The 14,999-nt window shown below is 33.3% G+C and overlaps 1 protein-coding gene across 2 annotated transcripts in view; it reads right to left on the bottom strand.

Moving 5' to 3' along the window:
• The window catches only part of LOC136031297 (serrate RNA effector molecule homolog), an 88,642-nt gene that overhangs the window by 19,859 nt on the left and 53,784 nt on the right, over positions 1–14,999 (bottom strand). The window lies entirely within an intron of this gene.

Here is a 14,999-nt window from a genome sequence, read left to right as displayed (position 1 = left end):
GAGAATCCATATATAGAAGCCTGCCGCGTGCCATGCTTGGCCCCACGGGGACCGGTGGCAAAGCCGCCGGGACCCAGCACTGTCTGCGGTTAGAACACAAGGGACAGTGAGAATCCATATATAGAAGCCTGCCGCGTGCCATGCTTGGGCCCGCCGGCGAAGCCGCCGGGACCCAGCACTGTCTGCGATTAGAACACAAGGGACAATGAGAATCCATATATAGAAGCCTGCTGTGTGCCATGCTGGGGCCCGGCGGCGATGCCACCGAGACCCAGCTAGTTGCATAATACATGTAATGTGACCCAGGCGCGTTACTTTCTCTGTTGTATCTTATAGTTATGTATAAAATTTTAATACAATAATTCAAATAATAGGTATCCTTAGTCCTGTGGTGGCGCAATGGATTTGACCTTAGCTTGGTAATACGGGACCCAGAGATCGAATCACGCTGCAGGAATACACTGCAGGGCCGACGCAGGGACCTTAGTAGTCAAGAAGCGTCATTAATTCTTAAATAGGTATCCTTCCTGAATTAGCTACAATTGTCAATTTTTTTTAACTAGACAGTTTATTTTACAACCCGGTTTTTTAAATTTTTGGTTACAGTGAGCCTTGGTTCGTCCTTTACTAGTTGCAGCTATCACAGTAACTATGGTAATGAAAAAATAAGTATTAGGACATTCCATTTTTTTAATTATATTTTATATAACACACACGGAAAGTCTTCGGGTTTTTCTTCTTTGGATTCTAGTAAAGATTAAACCAAAGATCGTGAATAACTCATATCTTAGAAAAGCAATTTTCAAAAGGTACTATCTACCTTAGTTCTAACATAGGATGGATGGATTAACTATCTATCAACAAGTGAAAATGACAATCATTTTTATAAAATCCTGAAAAAGGTTTATGCAAGCTTTGCTTCTCACTAAGACTATCTGTCTTGGCTTTTTCTCCAATTAGCCACGACTGGATGGCAACTTGATTTTGATTCAAAAATCAACAAAAATCACCTCATGTAAAAGATAGATTCACTATATCAGCTTGCATATGAAGATCTATTTGTTTGAGCGAAATTATATTATATTTTAAATATTATGTTTTACTAACAATAAAATACACTAGATATAACAATTCCTTTTCAAGTGAGTCCATACGAAGCTCTCGATGGTGTTCCAAGTCCTTGCTATTTGTTATGAAGAAAAAAAAGGAGGACATATCAGTGCTACCCAAGCAAAATAGCGATTTTGTTTATTGTTAAGCAGCAGGGCAGCGAGTTCCTTGTATATGATTTTCGACAATGGCGATTCCAGTGGTGTACTTTTTGTTTCTATCCTACGGCATTCTTGAGCAGTTAAGGGTATTTTTTTTCAAAATTCTCACGATTTTGTTTTGGAGCAAACCATTACTATTAACACTAATCGAGATAATAGTTACCATTCTAAAACTTGCTGCAAAATTGGAATTTTTTCCCAATACAGTTTTTTTAAACCATATACTTTAGGGTCTAGAATACTATGGATTATAGGTGCGTTATTTAGTAGATTACCGTAGTTATATGTCATGGGGTGGCAAATCAACAATTTCAATTGAATTACGGAATTGTGGCATGAATTCAAATTCTTCTGGGAGGTGAATGACAATTTCATATGAATTTTATTTACTTCGTTTTTGAGGGACACTAAAATAATGCGTTTTTTTATTCTATTGTAATTTTAATTACTTTTTCAATGCTTCCTATTCGATTAATTATGCTCATTGTCACATGTTTTTTAACCGCATGTTTTGTTGCTCATCATTTTCATTTGCTATTCTTTGTTATTCTCAATGTCGCTTTCCTACTAATGCCACGTTCTATTGTGCATTGATAATTTGTGACAAATCTTTTAACCACAAATTTCGTCGTTATTTTTCTTTATAATTCGTTATGACTCTCACTGTTGCCTTTCTTCTAACCGAAGATCTCTTTAAGCGTCATTTTTGTTTGTGATTCGATGTGATTTTCTTTGTCGCTTGTCTTCTAACTGCACATTTTGTATAATTTGGCATGACGCTATAGATACAAAGAAAAACTTCTTTTCCAGCTTTTCTCCAGTGATTATTTTTGCTTTAGTTACCTTGTAACATAATTCAGTAACAACCTCGCATGTTCCATTGCATATGCCATCTGCAATATCTAAATTTTGCATTAGCATAATTATCATATTACTCTTTAGATTCAAGTCATTGGATGGAAAACCCGAAATTCCATAAGTGCAATAAATATTTGGTCTTTTTGTGTTCACTTTCAAAGCCTCGAAGAGGTTTTCATGCTAATTGTAAAAATTTTGCCTTGAAGAGAATTTATGGTGGAATCTTAAATGAATCCTTGATATAAATTACATTTGAAAAACACCAAAGCAATAAAACAAAATGAATCGCTTACGACACTATTGTAACCACAACACAGATGATATCAAAGATGCGAACTTCGATAACCATGTTGATTTAATTGCTGCTGCTTACAAAGATTACGAGGACACAAAAAACAGCTGGAGAAAAAACGACAGACTCAGGAATGCAAACCTAATGGCTCTAGAAATAAAACAAAGAGCTAAACAAACAACATACGAGCAAGAAGAGACTCAAAAGCAGGAAAAATTGAGAAGCCTTAGAAACAAATACAGGGAACTGAGGGAAACCCTATATAAAAAAGATGGAACGTTCGACCTCTTACTAATGGATAGCAATACTAAAATACCACCCCCACCTTTTCTTTAACATCACAGTCTATATTGTTGGATTAAAGGCAATTAATTCCTACGTAACTGTGAGCGATATCAAGTTTTATTGCACAGACGATAATTTGCAGGAAAACCGTATCCTTGTTCAAAATTATATATATATATATATATCTATATATATAAAAATAAGTTGTCTGTGGATGGATGTGTGGATGGATGTGTGGATGGATGTGTCAGGTGACGTCACCTGAAAAAACTGGATTAGGTGACGTCAAAACTGAAAAAACTAAAAAAAGGCAAAAACTACAAAAAAAACTAAAAACTAATAAAAAAAATAAAAAAGCTAAAAAACTAAAAAAACTATAAAGGTAAAAACCAATAAAAAACTAAAAAAAAAACTGAAAAAACTAAAAAAAGGCAAAAACTACAAAAAAAAACTAAAAACTAATAAAAAAAGTAAAAAAGCTAAAAAACTAAAAAAACTAAAAAAACTAAAAAAACTAAAAAAAGGTAAAAAACTAAAAAAAATAAAAAATAAAAAAAAACTAAAAAAAAGGAAAAAACTGAAAAATAAGCTAAAATAAAAGTAAAAACCAATAAAAAACTAAAAAAAAAAAGGAAAAAACTAATAAATGACGACACTCAAAGAGAAAGCGACCAGGACAAAAAACTAAAAAAAAAGGCAAAAACTACAAAAAAACTAAAAACTAATAAAAAAAATAAAAAAGCTAAAAAACTAAAAAAACTAAAAAAAGGTAAAAAACTAAAAAAACTAAAAACTAAAAAAAAACTAAAAAAGGTAAAAACTAAAAGAACTAAAAAAGAAAAAAATAAATGACGACACTCAAAGAGAAAGCGACCAGGACAAAAGGAATGTTCGATTAGCAATCAACAAAGCACCGGGACACAGGGAGTATAAATGACGACCAGGACACAAGTAAAAAAAAAAATTAACAAAACTAAAAAGAAGGTAAAAACTACAAAAAAACTAAAAAGAAAAAAAAACTAAAAACTAATAAAAAAACTAAAAAATCTAAAAATCTAAATAAACTAAAAAAGAAAAAAAAAGGAAAAAAATAAAGGAGAAAAACAAAACTAAAAAACGAATGTATATACAGACCGGTACACCGGGATACAAATGACGACCGGGACACAGGGAATATAAATAACGACCGGGACACAGGGACACAACTACAACGGGGACACCGGGGGAAACAGGGGGATATAAATGACGACCGGGACAAAAAAACTAAAAAGAAATAAAAACTAAAAACTAATAAAAAAAACTAAAAAATCTAAAAATCTAAATAAGCTAAAAAAGAAAAAAAAAGGAAAAAAATAAAGGAGAAAAACAAAACTAAAAAACGAATGTATATACAGACCGGGACACCGGGATACAAATGATGACCGGGACCCGGGACACAGGGAATATAAATGACGACCGGGACACAGGGACACAACTACAACGGGGACACCGGGGGAAACAGGGGGATAACCTGACAATCTATTTATATGCAAAGACAATGGGACAGCAAAGAATGTTGTATATTCGCAAGTTTTACGTAGTTAAAACCATATATATATATATATATCTATATTCACAGGTGGGACATAGGGACACAACTACAATGGCGCGTAACTATTATGGCGCGTAACGACTTACGAGCACGGGGGGGCTTGGGGGGGGCGCGAAGCGCCCCCACCAACTAGGTGTTGGGGTGGCGCGAAGCGCCACCCCAACAGCTAGTATATATATATATATATATATATATATATATATTTATATATATATATATATATATATATATATATATATATATATACTCCGTATTCAGATCTATACCTCATTATTCTAATGATGTGTCCCTGTGTCCCGGTCGTCATTTGTGTCCCGGTATCCCACTTTGTAATTTCTCTTTGAGTGTCCCGGTCGTCATTTATATTCCCTGTGTCCCGGTCGTCATTTGTGTCCCGGTGTTCCGGTATGTAATTTCATCAGTTGACAAACATGACGTCAGTCGACAAACAACTTCATGACGCATACAGCTCAATCCTTATAATGACGTCAGTCGACAAACATGACGTCAGTCGACACACAAACATGACGTCACTCGACACACACACAGACAACTTATTTATATATATATACTAGCTGTTACGGGTGGCGCTTCGCGCCACCCCAACACCTAGTTGGTGGGGGCGCTTCGCGCCCCCCCCCCCCAAGCCCCCCTGCGCGCGTAAGTCGTTACGCGCCATATTAGTTACGCGCCATTGTAGTTGTGTCCCTATGTCCCACCTGTGAATATAGATATATATATATATATATATATATATATATATATATATATATATATATATATATATATATATATATATATATATATATATATGTTTTTAACTACGTAAAACTTGCGAATATACAACATTCTTTGCTGTCCCATTGTCTGTGCATATAAATAGATTTTCAGGTTTACCGACTCTTGAACATGCAACATATAATGGTCCATGGGAAAACAATCCGTATTCAGATCTATACCTCATGATTCTAATGATTGCCCTTGAGCTTTGTTGATGGTGATTGCTAATCGACCATTCCCTGAGTCGCCATCGTCATTTATATATCCCCCTGTGCACCCCGGCGTCCCCTTTGTAGTTATGTCCCTGTGTCCCGGTCGTCATTTATATTCCCTGTGTCCCGGTCGTCATTTGTGTCCCGGTGTTCCAGTCTCTGATTTCTCTTTGAGTGTCCCAGGCGTCATTTATATTCCTTGTGTCCCGGTCGTCATTTATATCCCCCTTTGCCCCCCGGCGTCCCCATTGTAGTTGTGTCCCTGTGTCCCGGTCGTCATTTATATTCCCTGTGTCCCGGTCGTCATTTGTATCCCGGTGTCCCGGTCTGTATATACATTCGTTTTTTAGTTTTGTTTTTCTCCTTTATTTTTTTCCTTTTTTCTTTTTTTTCTTTTTTAGTTTATTTAGATTTTTAGATTTTTTAGTTTTTTTATTAGTTTTTAGTCTTTTTGTAGTTTTTACCATTTTTTTAGTTTTTTTAGTTTTTTTTTTTTACTTATGTCCTGGTCGTCATTTATACTCCCTGAGTCCCGGTCGTCATTTGTGTCTCGGTGCTTTGTTGATTGCTAATTTATATTATATTTATATTTTTTATATTTATTAATATTTTTTTAGTTTTCTTTTTCTCTTATTTTTCAGTTTTTTCCTTTTTTTTAGTTTTTTCTTTTTTAGTTTTTAGTTTTTTTTGTTTTTTACCTTTTTTTAGTTTTTTAGTTTTTTTAGTTTTTTTAGTTTTTTAGCTTTTTTAGTTTTTTTATTAGTTTTTAGTTTTTTTTTAGTTTTTGCCTTTTTTTAGTTTTTTCAGTTTTTTTAGTTTTTTACCTTTTTTTAGTTTTTTTTAGTTTTTTTTTCTTTTTAGTTTTTTTTGTAGTTTTTACCTTTTTTAGTTTTTTTTCTTCTTTTGTATTAGTGTGAAATAATTCAGACGTCATATGCGGACAAACACGACGTCACTCGACAGACAGACAGACAGACATAACCCACAAAGAACTTATTTTTATATATATTTATTCATATTTTTTTAGTTTTCTTTTTCTCTTTTATTTTTCAGTTTTTTCCTTTTTTTTAGTTTTTTCTTTTTTAGTTTTTAGTTTTTTTTAGTTTTTTACCTTTTTTTAGTTTTTTTTAGTTTTTTAGCTTTTTTAGTTTTTTTATTAGTTTTTATTTTTTTTGTAGTTTTTGCCTTTTTTTTACTTTTTTCAGTTTTTTTTTAGTTATTAGATTTTTACCTTTTTTTAGTTTTTTTTTAGTTTTTTAGCTTTTTTAGTTTTTTTTTCTTTTTAGTTTTTTTTTAGTTTTTACCTTTTTTAGTTTTTTTCTTCTTTTGTATTAGTGTGAAATAACTCAGACGTCATATGAGGACAAACATGACGTCACCTGATCCATCCACAGATCCACACACAGACAACTTATTTTTATATATATAGATATATATATATTATATATATATATATATATATATATATATATATATATATATATATATATATATATATATATATATATATATATATATATATACTAGCTGTTGGGGTAGCGCTTCGCGCCACCCCAACACCTAGTTGGTGGGAGCGCTTCGCGCCCCCCAAGTCCCCCCGCGCGCGTAAGTCGTTACGCGCCATTGTAGTTGTGTTCCTATGTCCCACCTGTGAATATATATATATATATATATATATATATATATATATATATATATATATATATATATATATATATATATATATATATATATATATATATATATTTTTTTAACTACGTAAAACTTGCGAATATACAACATTCTTTGCTGTCCCATCGTCTGTGCATATAAATAGATTGTCAGGTTTACCGACTCTTGAACATGCAACGCATAATGGTCCATGGGAAAACAATCCGTATTCAGATCTATACCTCATGATTCTATTGATTGCCCTTGAGCTTTGTTGATGGTGATTGCTAATCGACCATTTCCTTTGTTGCCGTCGTCATTTATATATCCCCCTGTGCCCCCCGGCGTCCCCGTTGTAGTTGTGTCCCTGTGTCCGGGTCGTCATTTATATTCCCTGTGTCCCCGTCGTCATTTGTGTCCCGGTGTCCCAGTCTGTGATTTCTATTTGAGTGTCCCGGGCGTCATTTATATTCGTCAGGATATTGTAGGGCATCGTAGCATCGATGAGTTTAAGCAATTCTTGTCAACTGATTGTTTCGCCTATAAAGAATATTATCTCGAGGTAAGAACTGATCACCGACCACAACGATTGCCACTTTGTTGATAGTTGCGTATCAGGAGGCATCAATTCGATTGCTGTTTTTAAGCAGAAGCACTAAATTATTATTTTTGTGGAAAAGATGATATATATAAATATATATATATATATTTTCTTTTTAGTTTTTTTGTAGTTTTTACCTTTTTTAGTTTTTTCTTCTTTTGTATTAATGCTAAAGCCAAGGTTCAAACCTGGAGCCTCTCGGACCTAAAACCTGAAACATAACGCTTTACCAACTCAGCTACTTCGGCGTGAATACATTCGTTTTGAGCAGCTTCCTCGGGTGTTGCCATTGTAGGTTCTTCAGTCATTTTACAATTAGAAATTTCTCTTTCAACGGTCTTCTTACAATTAAAAATTTGTCTTTGAACGATATTCTTAAATACCTGTGTCCTGGTCGTCATTTATATTGCCTGTGTCCCGGTCGTCATTTGTGTCCCGGTATCCCAGTCTATAATTTCTCCTTGAGTGTCCCGGTCGTTATTTATATTCCCTCTGTCCCGGTCGTCATTTGTGTCCCGGTCTGTAATTTCTCTTTGAGTGTTTTTTCTTTTTAGTATTTTTTAGTTTTTTACATTTTTTCTTTTTTCAGTTTTCTTTTTCTTCTTTATTTTTCAGCTTCACTATGAAATACATATCGCCGAACCTTTGTTTTTTTAACTAAAATCTGGTAGGCATTGATGACCTTATCCAAGTCAAGATCCCAAACCCAATCATCATCGCTATCATTTTCAGTTTTGATATGTTTTGACTCTCGCTGTCCAGGTGGATCTTCATCTAACTGCGCGGTTTTGCGTTCTTTAGCCTCAATACTGTTTCCTTGCTGTTCTTTTGATTCCTCGGCACGCTTTCTTTTCTGACTTTCTCTATCAGCAGCAAGTTTTTTGGCATAGACTCTTTGAGCATCTTCATCGGCTTTTGCCATTGTAAGTTCATCAGTCATTTTAAACTTAAACATTAATAGATTTCTACGTGAACATATATTTCTTAAACATCTTTAATGACGTCACCGTCATAGCAAAAATGACGACAACTAACTTCATGACGCCAGTCGACACAGAAACATGACGTCACCTGATCCACAGACAGACAACTTATTTTTATATATATACTAGTTGGTGGGGGCGCTTCGCGCCCCCCCAAGCCCCCCCGCGCGCGTAAGTCGTTACGCGCCATTGTAGTTGTGTCCCTATGTCCCACCTGTGAATATAGATAGATAGATAGATATATATATATATATATACTAGCTGTTGGGGTGGCGCTTCGCGCCACCCCAACACCTAGTTGGTGGGGGCGCTTCGCGCCCCCCCCAAGCCCCCCCGCGCGCGTAAGTCGTTACGCGCCATAATAGTTACGCGCCATTGTAGTTGTGTCCCTATGTCCCACCTGTGAATATAGATATATATATATATATATATGGTTTTAACTACGTAAAACTTGCGAATATACAACATTCTTTGCTGTCCCATTGTCTTTGCATATAAATAGATTGTCAGGTTATCCCCCTGTTTCCCCCGGTGTCCCCGTTGTAGTTGTGTCCCTGTGTCCCGGTCGTCATTTATATTCCCTGTGTCCCGGGTCCCGGTCATCATTTGTATCCCGGTGTCCCGGTCTGTATATACATTCGTTTTTTAGTTTTGTTTTTCTCCTTTATTTTTTTCCTTTTTTTTTCTTTTTTAGCTTATTTAGATTTTTAGATTTTTTAGTTTTTTTTATTAGTTTTTAGTTTTTATTTCTTTTTAGTTTTTTTGTCCCGGTCGTCATTTATATCCCCCTGTTTCCCCCGGTGTCCCCGTTGTAGTTGTGTCCCTGTGTCCCGGTCGTTATTTATATTCCCTGTGTCCCGGTCGTCATTTGTATCCCGGTGTACCGGTCTGTATATACATTCGTTTTTTAGTTTTGTTTTTCTCCTTTATTTTTTTCCTTTTTTTTCTTTTTTAGTTTATTTAGATTTTTAGATTTTTTAGTTTTTTTATTAGTTTTTAGTTTTTTTTTCTTTTTAGTTTTTTTGTAGTTTTTACCTTCTTTTTAGTTTTGTTAATTTTTTTTTTACTTGTGTCCTGGTCGTCATTTATACTCCCTGTGTCCCGGTGCTTTGTTGATTGCTAATCGAACATTCCTTTTGTCCTGGTCGCTTTCTCTTTGAGTGTCGTCATTTATTTTTTTCTTTTTTAGTTCTTTTAGTTTTTACCTTTTTTAGTTTTTTTTTTAGTTTTTAGTTTTTTTAGTTTTTTACCTTTTTTTAGTTTTTTTAGTTTTTTAGCTTTTTTATTTTTTTTATTAGTTTTTAGTTTTTTTGTAGTTTTTGCCTTTTTTTTTAGTTTTTTGTCCTGGTCGCTTTCTCTTTGAGTGTCGTCATTTATTAGTTTTTTCCTTTTTTTTTTTAGTTTTTTATTGGTTTTTACCTTTATTTTAGCTTATTTTTCAGTTTTTTCCTTTTTTTTAGTTTTTTTTTATTTTTTATTTTTTTTAGTTTTTTACCTTTTTTTAGTTTTTTTAGTTTTTTTAGTTTTTTAGCTTTTTTACTTTTTTTATTAGTTTTTAGTTTTTTTTTGTAGTTTTTGCCTTTTTTTAGTTTTTTCAGTTTTTTTTTTAGTTTTTTATTGGTTTTTACCTTTATAGTTTTTTTAGTTTTTTAGCTTTTTTATTTTTTTTATTAGTTTTTAGTTTTTTTTGTAGTTTTTGCCTTTTTTTAGTTTTTTCAGTTTTGACGTCACCTAATCCAGTTTTTTCAGGTGACGTCACCTGACACATCCATCCACACATCCATCCATCCATCCATCCACAGACAACTTATTTTTATATATATAGATATATATCTATATATATAAAAATAAGTTGTCTGTCTGTCTGTGGATGTGTGGATGGATGTGTCAGGTGACGTCACCTGAAAAAACTGGATCAGGTGACGTCAAAACTGAAAAAACTAAAAAAGGCAAAAACTACAAAAAAACTAAAAACTAATAAAAAAAATAAAAAAGCTAAAAAACTAAAAAAACTATAAAGGTAAAAACCAATAAAAAACTAAAAAGGCAAAAACTACAAAAAAAAACTAAAAACTAATAAAAAAAAGTAAAAAAGCTAAAAAACTAAAAAAACTAAAAAAACTAAAAAAAGGTAAAAAACTAAAAAAAATAAAAAATAAAAAAAAACTAAAAAAAAGGAAAAAACTGAAAAATAAGCTAAAATAAAGGTAAAAACCAATAAAAACTAAAAAAAAAAGGAAAAAACTAATAAATGACGACACTCAAAGAGAAAAAAAAGGCAAAAACTACAAAAAAAACTAAAAACTAATAAAAAAAATAAAAAAGCTAAAAAACTAAAAAAACTAAAAAAAGGCAAAAACTACAAAAAAAACTAAAAACTAATAAAAAAGCTAAAAAACTAAAAAAAATAAAAAAAAGGCAAAAACTACAAAAAAACTAAAAACTAATAAAAAAAATAAAAAAGCTAAAAAACTAAAAAAACTAAAAAAACTAAAAAAAGGTAAAAAACTAAAAAAACTAAAAACTAAAAAAAAACTAAAAAAGGTAAAAACTAAAAGAACTAAAAAAGAAAAAAATAAATGACGACACTCAAAGAGAAAGCGACCAGGACAAAAGGAATGTTCGATTAGCAATCAACAAAGCACCGGGACACAGGGAGTATAAATGACGACCAGGACAAAACTAAAAAATCTAAAAATCTAAATAAACTAAAAAAGAAAAAAAAGGAAAAAAATAAAGGAGAAAAACAAAACTAAAAAACGAATGTATATACAGACCGGTACACCGGGATACAAATGACGACCGGGACACAGGGAATATAAATAACGACCGGGACACAGGGACACAACTACAACGGGGACACCGGGGGAAACAGGGGGATATAAATGACGACCGGGACAAAAAAACTAAAAAGAAAAAAAAACTAAAAACTAATAAAAAAACTAAAAAATCTAAAAATCTAAATAAGCTAAAAAAGAAAAAAAAAGGAAAAAAATAAAGGAGAAAAACAAAACTAAAAAACGAATGTATATACAGACCGGGACACCGGGATACAAATGACGACCGGGACCCGGGACACAGGGAATATAAATGACGACCGGGACACAGGGACACAACTACAACGGGGACACCGGGGGAAACAGGGGGATGTAAATGACGACCGGGACACCGGGACAGGGAATGGTCGATTAGCAATCACCATCAACAAAGCTCAAGGGCAATCATTAGAATCATGAGGTATAGATCTGAATACAGATTGTTTTCCCATGGACCATTATATGTTGCATGTTCAAGAGTCGGTAAACCTGACAATCTATTTATATGCAAAGACAATGGGACAGCAAAGAATGTTGTATATTCGCAAGTTTTACGTAGTTAAAACCATATATATATCTATCTATATTCACAGGTGGGACATAGGGACACAACTACAATGGCGCGTAACTATTATGGCGCGTAACGACTTACGCGCGCGGGGGGGCTTGGGGGGGGCGCGAAGCGCCCCCACCAACTAGGTGTTGGGGTGGCGCGAAGCGCCACCCCAACAGCTAGTATATATATATATCTATATATATAAAAATAAGTTGTCTGTCTGTGGATGGATGGATGGATGGGTCAGGTGACGTCACCTGAAAAAACTGGATCAGGTGACGTCAAAACTGAAAAAACTAAAAAAGGCAAAAACTACAAAAAAAACTAAAAACTAATAAAAAAAATAAAAAAGCTAAAAAACTAAAAAAACTATAAAGGTAAAAACCAATAAAAAACTAAAAAAAAAACTGAAAAAACTAAAAAAAGGCAAAAACTACAAAAAAAAACTAAAAACTAATAAAAAAAGTAAAAAAGCTAAAAAACTAAAAAAACTAAAAAAACTAAAAAAAGGTAAAAAACTAAAAAAAAAAAAAATAAAAAAAAACTAAAAAAAAGGAAAAAACTGAAAAATAAGCTAAAATAAAGGTAAAAACCAATAAAAAACTAAAAAGAAAAAAAGGAAAAAACTAATAAATGACGACACTCAAAGAGAAAGCGACCAGGACAAAAGGAATGTTCGATTAGCAATCAACAAAGCACCGGGACACAGGGAGTATAAATGACGACCAGGACATAAGTAAAAAAAAAAAAACTATCTATATATATAAAAATAAGTTGTCAAACTAAAAAAAGGCAAAAACTACAAAAAAAACTAAAAACTAATAAAAAAGCTAAAAAACTAAAAAAACTAAAAAAAAGGCAAAAACTACAAAAAAAACTAAAAACTAATAAAAAAAATAAAAAAGCTAAAAAACTAAAAAAACTAAAAAAACTAAAAAAAGGTAAAAAACTAAAAAAACTAAAAACTAAAAAAAAATAAAAAAAAGGAAAAAACTGAAAAATAAGCTAAAATAAAGGTAAAAACCAATAAAAAACTAAAAAAAAACTGAAAAAACTAAAAAAAGGCAAAAACTACAAAAAAACTAAAAACTAATAAAAAAAGGAAAAAACTGAAAAATAAGCTAACATAAAGGTAAAAACCAATAAAAAACTAAAAAGAAAAAAAGGAAAAAACTAAAAAAAATTTTCATCTAAAAAACTAAAAAAAACTAAAAAAGGTAAAAACTAAAAGAACTAAAAAAGAAAAAAATAAATGACGACACTCAAAGAGAAAGCGACCAGGACAAAAGGAATGTTCGATTAGCAATCAACAAAGCACCGGGACATAGGGAGTATAAATGACGACCAGGACATAAGTAAAAAAAAAAATTAACAAAACTAAAAAGAAGGTAAAAACTACAAAAAAACTAAAAAGAAAAAAAAACTAAAAACTAATAAAAAAACTAAAAAATCTAAAAATCTAAATAAACTAAAAAAGAAAAAAAAAGGAAAAAAATAAAGGAGAAAAACAAAACTAAAAAACGAATGTATATACAGACCGGTACACCGGGATACAAATGACGACCGGGACAGAGGGAATATAAATGACGACCGGGACACAGGGACACAACTACAACGGGGACACCGGGGGAAACAGGGGGATATAAATGACGACCGGGACAAAAAAACTAAAAAGAAAAAAAAACTAAAAACTAATAAAAAAACTAAAAAATCTAAAAATCTAAATAAGCTAAAAAAGAAAAAAAAGGAAAAAAATAAAGGAGAAAAACAAAACTAAAAAACGAATGTATATACAGACCGGGACACCGGGATACAAATGACGACCGGGACACAGGGAATATAAATGACGACCGGGACACAGGGACACAACTACAACGGGGACACCGGAGGAAACAGGGGGATGTAAATGACGACCGGGACACCGGGACAGGGAATGGTCGATTAGCAATCACCATCAACAAAGCTCAAGGGCAATCATTAGAATCATGAGGTATAGATCTGAATACAGATTGTTTTCCCATGGACCATTATATGTTGCATGTTCAAGAGTCGGTAAACCTGACAATCTATTTATATGCAAAGACAATGGGACAGCAAAGAATGTTGTATATTCGCAAGTTTTACGTAGTTAAAACCATATATATATATATCTATCTATATTCACAGGTGGGACATAGGGACACAACTACAATGGCGCGTAACTATTATGGCGCGTAACGACTTACGCGCGCGGGGGGGCTTGGGGGGGGCGCGAAGCGCCCCCACCAACTAGGTGTTGGGGTGGCGCGAAGCGCCACCCCAACAGCTAGTATATATATATATATATATATATATGTTTTTAACTACGTAAAACTTGCGGATATACAACATTCTTTGCTGTCCAATTGTCTGTGCATATAAATATATTGTCAGGTTTACCGACTCTTGAACATGCAACATATAATGGTCAATGGGAAAACAATCCGTATTCAGATCTATACCTCATGATTCTAATGATTGCCCTTGAGCTTTGTTGATGGTGATTGCTAATCGACCATTCCCTGAGTCGCCATCGTCATTTATATATCCCCCTGTGCACCCCGGCGTCTCCTTTGTAGTTATGTCCCTGTGTCGCGGTCGTCATTTATATTCCCTGTGTCCCGGTCGTCATTTGTGTCCCGGTGTCCCAGTCTCTGATTTCTCTTTGAGTGTCCCGGGCGTCATTTATATTCCTTGTGTCCCGGTCGTCATTTATATCCCCCTGTGCCCCCCGGCGTCCCCGTTGTAGTTGTGTCATTTATATTCCCTGTGTCCCGGTCGTCATCCCGGTATACATTCGTTTTTGAATTGGTATATGATGAAAGCAAATATATTTGCTGTCCAATTGTCTGTGCATATAAATATATTGTCAGGTTTACCGACTCTTGAACATGCAACATATAATGGTCAATGGGAAAACAATCCGTATTCAGATCTATACCTCATGATTCTAATGATTGCCCTTGAGCTTTGTTGATGGTGATTGCTAATCGACCATTCCCTGAGTCGCCATCGTCATTTATATATCCCCCTGTGCACCCCGGCGTCTCCTTTGTAGTTATGTCCCTGTGTCGCGGTCGTCATTT

This window comes from Artemia franciscana, chromosome 9, assembly GCF_032884065.1.
Source record: "Artemia franciscana chromosome 9, ASM3288406v1, whole genome shotgun sequence".
Taxonomy (NCBI): domain Eukaryota; kingdom Metazoa; phylum Arthropoda; class Branchiopoda; order Anostraca; family Artemiidae; genus Artemia; species Artemia franciscana.
Note: the sequence above shows the minus strand (reverse complement) of the source record. Positions and strands in the feature narration are given on the sequence as shown.